Source organism: Priapulus caudatus, unplaced genomic scaffold (assembly GCF_000485595.1).
Source record: "Priapulus caudatus unplaced genomic scaffold, Priapulus_caudatus-5.0.1 Scaffold7, whole genome shotgun sequence".
NCBI classification, from domain to species: Eukaryota; Metazoa; Priapulida; class Priapulimorpha; order Priapulimorphida; family Priapulidae; genus Priapulus; species Priapulus caudatus.
The window spans coordinates 836,465-843,439 of NW_014577068.1; the positions used below are offsets into that span (position 1 = coordinate 836,465).

General features: G+C 41.9%; 1 protein-coding gene across 2 annotated transcripts in view; it reads left to right on the top strand.

The window, feature by feature from the left end:
- LOC106805787 (lecithin retinol acyltransferase-like) overlaps positions 1-6,975 on the top strand; it is an 11,853-nt gene that overhangs the window by 3,223 nt on the left and 1,655 nt on the right. The window contains exon 2 of one of the 2 annotated variants that reach the window (XR_001393469.1): positions 4,584-4,704. The exons of the other annotated variant lie outside the window; for it this stretch is intronic. The gene's annotated coding sequence lies outside the window, so the exon portion shown is untranslated. Of the gene's footprint in view, positions 1-4,583; positions 4,705-6,975 lie in introns of those variants that run through there. 2 annotated transcript variants of the gene reach the window in all.

Sequence of the window (6,975 nt, forward strand, 5' to 3'; positions counted from 1 at the left end):
ACAGAAATGGCGCTCAGTATATTCGCCGCTCGTCACTTCGAATTTTTGTAACAGGTTATATTAGTTTAATACAGAGTATTGTGATACATAGTAAGTTCCAAGATAGCGGAGAAAGGTTCGTGTTGAGAATAAACCCAGTTTGGAAGTTCTAGTCTCTGAAAACGCACCAGCAAACCGCCCTGAGTGATTCACTCAGGGGTTCCCTGAATTTCGGGTCATACTCCATTAGGAGTGTTCCTAGCCACAAGTTCCCATCTCGCTAATAACACTACGTCCTCCGCCGTGTAACAGTCGGAGAGCCTGGTCAGTTTAGAGTGCTCCTCATTTATCCACAATACACTTCGATGGGTCTGAGGTCTGAACGCATACCTAGTCTCTTTAATGTCATTAATGGTCATAATAACCATATATATATATATTGGTCATATATTAGTTTGTGGTTTAACGTCATTTGGGTTAGGGTTAGGGGTAGGATTAGGATTATCAATCATTAATCATTAATCATTATAATGATATCAAAGTTGGGAACACTCCTAATGGAGCATTAGCCTGAATTTCCTCCACAGAAAACCGTAGCCCGCGTTGTAACCCTATATCCTGGGTTTGGGTTACATTATTGTATCTAAATATCGCTATGCTATGTATTGCTATGCTGCTAAACCCTAACCCAACCAGGCTAATACGCACGTACATTTCAGGGCCGCAGCACAGGAACATCACGGGAAATTATCGCGTGTAGCAATGGTGAGAAAAAGTCGGAAACGGGCGAGTAGTGTCGCTTAAACGCAGTTTTTCCACACTTCCTGTAAAGTGACATAATGTTTCTGGGTGGAAATGAACAAACAATTAACACCTTCAAGAACACCCCTGTCGATTTTAAAGGGCCTACCCGGGACCCCCCCATTTACGAAAATGACATAGGTCTCAATCTGGACATCATCTCTATCCTTGAACCCAAGTGATCTTGAAAAGGGTCGTATCTAGACAATTGGCAGCCCGGATATCCGCGCGAAGCGCAAAAAAACGCTGCGTAGCGGCACACTTACACAACTTCGCTGCACTCTTTCCAACACCTTAAAAGGGTCCCTTTGGGTATACACGAAAGCCATATATAATCGGTGTGTACAGCAGTTGTGGCCATTGCAGGACGGCTTTCACTACCCAGGTAGCTAGACATTTGCTAGAGATGCTCGTACAAAATTTTTGGCTACTCGGCGTGCTTTGTTTTCTGTAAAAAACCGAATTTAAACATTTTTCGTCGAGACACGCCCACGGCGACTGCCATCACCGAGACGTGTCTCGTCACGCGCGCCTACCATGCAGCGAGCCGAGCTCTGTGCCTGGGCAAATTTCCCGTGATTATACATGACCGGTATACGGCCCGTACGAACGTCAGTCTAGCACATATGCCGTTCGATAGATGGCGCCACTACGCTATAAACACACCATCACTACCATCACGTCGTGAGTTTTACCCGTAAATAACTTCATTCAGTTGCCGTTTGTCCTTTAGAGGTGAAATGACCAGTGTTATTATTGCATTCCTTCATATTCATAGAACTAGTCTACTATACCTAGTACCTACTACTATAGTACCTATACTTACCTACTACCCTCCCCCCCCCAGTACTACTACTACTACTACTAGTACTAGTTACTACTACTAGTACTAGTACTACTAGACTACTATACTACTAGTACTCCTACTACTAGTTACTACTATAGTACCAGAGCTACTACTACTAGTACTAATACTATATAGTATAGTACTAGAGCTAGTAGTCCGCAAATGCAGACGTTATAACTCCGCTTTTCTAATCTGAGGGTGGGGGTTTATCATCACCCCCATTACTGGGGTCTGCGTCGGCTCGGACTATAGAGCTAGTACTATTACTAGCTCCATCAAACGGTCTTTGCTAGGGTTAGTTCCAGGGTCCCAAACTATCCTTGAGCCGGCCGGCCAGCAAAATTTTTTTCCCCACTTGAGTTCCGGACCACAGCCAATCAGCGCACTCCATTCACTCGACTTCCTCGAAGCAACAATGTAAAATGAATACTCCCTATCACTAACCCGAACCCGAACCCGAACTCGAACCCTAACACTATATATATACGAACCATATATTACAAAACACTATCTATGGTGGGTCCGGAACTCAAGTGGGAAAAAAAAATTCCCGGCCGGCCAGGCCCCCCAACTAGGATTGTGCAGGCGGAGCACTGGTAGCACTGTCTATGGCTGGACTGTGGACTGGTGGCACTGCTATTGACTATCACCTGGAGCCTGGAGGACTGTAATGAACTATTCTCCATACAGTGATACAGATGCAGACAGTGTTAAAATAAACTTTACGATATAGAATTCCAGTTTTGTTATTAGAATCTAAATGGATCACAAATTTCACGAAACGAACAAGATAAACCACCAAGTTGCAACTTACATTCGTTTAGGAAGTAGAAAACACGAAATAACTCAAACTAAACATTTAAAACAGCAGATTTTCCAGCTTTATTATACAGAGTTTGGTGCAATCGGTGCTCGATCATATCCCTCTCCCAGGAGCATAGCTAACCCATTTTGCCTGGGGTGCAAAGCCACGTGCATGGTGTGTTCTGGGATGGTATCTGCCATTGACCATGTAATATGTATCCACATTTCTCTAGGGCGGCAATTGCCTCCCCCCCCTTCCCCACTAGCTACATGGCCCTGACGTCTGGCATTTCTCTAAATCGGGATTTAATTGTCGGCCTCAAAAGACAACCTAGACGTGATGCAAGCTAGTTATAATATCTGCAATGTGTAACAGCAATTGGCCTGTTCTTGATACATGGTAATGAACCAAATGTTGCAAGTATCATATTTTTGCCAATCATGTTAATGGTGTGAATAACAGGAGTGTACAAAAATTGTTATTAAATAATACGAACTTCCAAAAACGTACATATGTGCGCATTTCTAAACAACAAGCAAACCTCTTACTGGATAAGATTCAGGGTAGATTCATCAAGCTGCGTACGCAAAATATTTTGCGTAAATCTTGTGTACGCATTCGACGTTGCTTAGTTGTGATTCATCAACACAGCTATTTAGTAAATTTTCGTACGATTTCGCGTACGCAAGCGAGGGCCGTTTTAGGTGCCGATTCATCAAGCTAAAATTACGTAAACCTTTGCGTAACTCTACACGAGCTGACGAGGTGCCGTAAACCACTCGAATTTCTGCAGGTGTTTCCAGCATACCGCAGCAATGCATTATTTGATTGAGAAAACATTATAAAATTACTACTCAACTAAAAAATAAATAAATAATTACCATACTACACAGGCGGCGTTTTTACGCCTTCTTTTGTCATAGCTTGGGCATTGTTTTCGTTATAAGCGAGTCGTAGTTAGCCGTGTACGTGCACACGCACGCACGTGTACCGGCACACGCACGCACTTGTACGTGCACACGCACGACGTGTACACGCACGCACGTGTACGTGCACACGCACGCCACGCACACGTGCACAGCACGCACGCACGTGTACGTGCACACACGCACGCACATGCACACGCACGCACGCGCGCCCGTGTACGTACACACGCACGCGCACGCACGTGTACGTACGCACGAACGCACGTGTACGTGCACACACGTACGTGCACGCATGCACATGCACGCACGCACGTGTACGTGCACACGCACGCACGCACGTGTACGTGCACACGCACGCACGGCACGTGTACGTGCACACGCACGCACGCACGTGTACGTGTCGCTGCTTTCATGAGTGTTGAATGCAATCATACAAACGAAAATGAGGACACTATCACAATGATGAATCCCACCTACGAGCTTTTGCGTACGCAATACACTTTACGCAACGTTGTGATGAATCCGCCCCAGAACATTTAAACATTTGTTTCAATTTTGCCAACGACCAATTATAATTCCTAATCAGTTGATTTTCATGAAAGTGATCATGATTATGAAAAATAAAATAAATTCCTATCTTTCTGTATAAACGTAGTTCTCAACAGTAAAAGTTGTACCCCTGCACTAAAACTGCGCGCGCCATTTACACCATAACCGTGTTGTGGAGTCTGTTACCCTAATATATTTTTAGTTTACTCACTATCTACACTCAATCTATACCACAATTCTAATCACATTTTCAGCATTACATATCCTTTGTGACAATATAGTGTGAACATAGATTGCTGAAAGGAGTAATAAGAATCTGCCATAGAAGTGTATAACAATATTTGCCATGAGGATGTCTAAAATAGCTTAGTAGTCCTAAGTGTTGAATGGTTAAAAACATAGGTGTGGTGATGGTTTAAAATGCCATTACATCCATGCCTGGATCTAGCCATAGGTATAACTCGGGGGGGGGGCGTGAGAGACCCATCTAATAACACATGACTCGTATTTGCATTTATAACATATATAGTAATGAGGTTTCTATAGTCGCACATCAATAAGCATTAACAGTTCGATGATGAAAAAGAAGGTTAATTTCCCAAGTAATGTGTGTGGTATCCGGCATGTCTAACTAACGTACCTAACAAGAAGCATTATTTTTATGTATTTTGTTTAGATGGCTCTGCATGGACTCATGGCATTAGTCCAGCTATGTTGGAACCTGCTGATCACATATATGTGTGGAGGTGTGGTTACAGTCACCATGGAATCTGGACTGGTTCAGAAGTGATTCACTATGCACCACCTGAATAGCCAGTAATATTGGCCTGAAATCTGGAGCAAATGTACGCAAAGACCCCCTGGATCGATTCCGTACAGAACGGGCTCTTAAGAAGTACCTATATGGCGTGTCTCCGAAGCCGAGTGGTTTTTGAAAGTTTCGTTGCGCACGTGTTCAGTTAAGGAAAAGTTGCCAGCTGAATTGTGTTCTGAAAAGAGCAGAGGATATGAGTTGGACAAAGCAGTTATGACTTTGTGGAAAATAACGTGAACACTTTGCACTGTGGTTGCAACTAGGACATCGGGCTATTGATGTCCCCAACCAAGCATCTTCAACTGCTATTAAATGTTGTGTTCAGCACTCGCCCACACCTGGGTGCGTAAGCATTGCTTTAGTGCTGCTCATGTGTACTAGATGATTGATAACACCCAGCTACTCAATAATACATTAAAGTTCCTTGTTACTTTGAGCACCGATATACATTACGAAACAAACCATGGGTGAGCTACAGTATTCGCAAGCTTCTGATAGAACTGAATCGTATATAAGCCTGAATGTTGTCAGTAAACAATATCTGGTATTCTTGCTCTTAGGAATGTAGACTGGGTTCTAGTGTATTATTTGCACGCTCTAAAATAATGAACTATTCTCTACAAACGTGTACTGCAAAACATGCCATGCCTGCCGACTACTAACAACAACCACTATAATAACCGATAAATAGCTTTATTATGAAAAAAATACTGCCACAAGAGGTACAGTGAATATAATATATATTATATATTAGTGCTTATTTATGTTTATATAGAATATTGATAGACTCCTGATTATATGTATATATATATATATATACACATATACACATATACAGATATATATGTGTATGTGCGTGCGTGCGTGTGTGCGTGTGTTGTATGTCCACGCGTTCTGCTTGGGAATTTGAGAGGGCATGTAGAGAAGTCTGTATATCACTGTAATGTAGCACGGACCACAAGTGTATGTGTATTAGACCACGTGTAAATAACTGGTGCTTGTCATATTTCTGATTGTATCTATCCTGGGTGGTTATCTAAAATCTTGAATTTAAAAATTATTGTAATTGAATGTATACATGAATAATGCCCCAAATAAATATAATCATAAATCAATAAAATACTACCAGTGCAATTTAAAAGTGCTAGCTTAAGCAAGTGGCATTTTTTTATAATTAAAAAAACAGTCATTATTTGCCTTGTAAAGCAGAAGTGCTTTGTATATTCTATTTGATATTGAGAGTCTATCTAGAGCTCACAGTACTGATTGCTATATACTAAGTTAGTATATAGAGATCAGTGGGTTGCACAGATATCGTCAGTAGAGCCAAGAGCAAATGTGAATCGCATCTATGTCCAATGGATAACATTTAATTATTATAAGAAAAAGTCACCATGTCATTTGTTTTGCATATTCTCATGCATATATGCTTATTCTCATTCTCATGCGTATTCTCATGCGTATTCTCATGCGTTCTGCGTACGTATTCCTCATGCACCAGCAAGGAAAGATGGAGTGCCCTTCATCTGTCCAACCTGTATCAAATGAATCAAATAGCATTTTCTTAAAAATAATATTTTAATTTAGAGAGCACCTACCCGCCCTTATCCTCAAAAATCATTAAGTGACCAGTTATCACAAGTTTTCCTGTAGCTTAGTGGGATACCATGCCTTTACAAACTAAGCCAATTTGCAATTGCAATTTTCCCCTAGTGTATTTAATAAAACGGAGACAAACAATGTTAATTAACAGAATAACATGAGAATCATTAAGAGAGCCTCCGTGGCCCAGTGGGCCTCGTACACTGTGCACTGAAGGCTGTGAGTTCAAACCCCGGAGACTGAATCTCCCGTGGCTCGGATGACCACGTAAAATGGCAGTAAAAGAACCACTGAGGGCGCAAAAAAACTCTTGCTGTCACCACCCTCAGTGCCTTTCGGCTAAAAAAGGCTAAACTACCTAGCTTTACCCAAGCTAGGTCACACATCATGGCTAGCTATAGCCCAAGCTATGGTAATCAAGCAACAAGATTTCTCTGCGGCCGTCTCAGCTAATAGTCGGTTTGCCGGCCCTATATCTCCTATATGTTGACCCTGCAATGTTAATTACTTTGAACTTTTTTCATGGAAATGTGTTCTATATAGTTAGGAGAGCTGATTTAGCTTGGTTGCTACCTGTGCAACGTTGAGCATTTCTTGGAATTCAAGATGGCCGCCGCCGTCGTTTTTGTATTTTGGTCAATTTACAATTTGT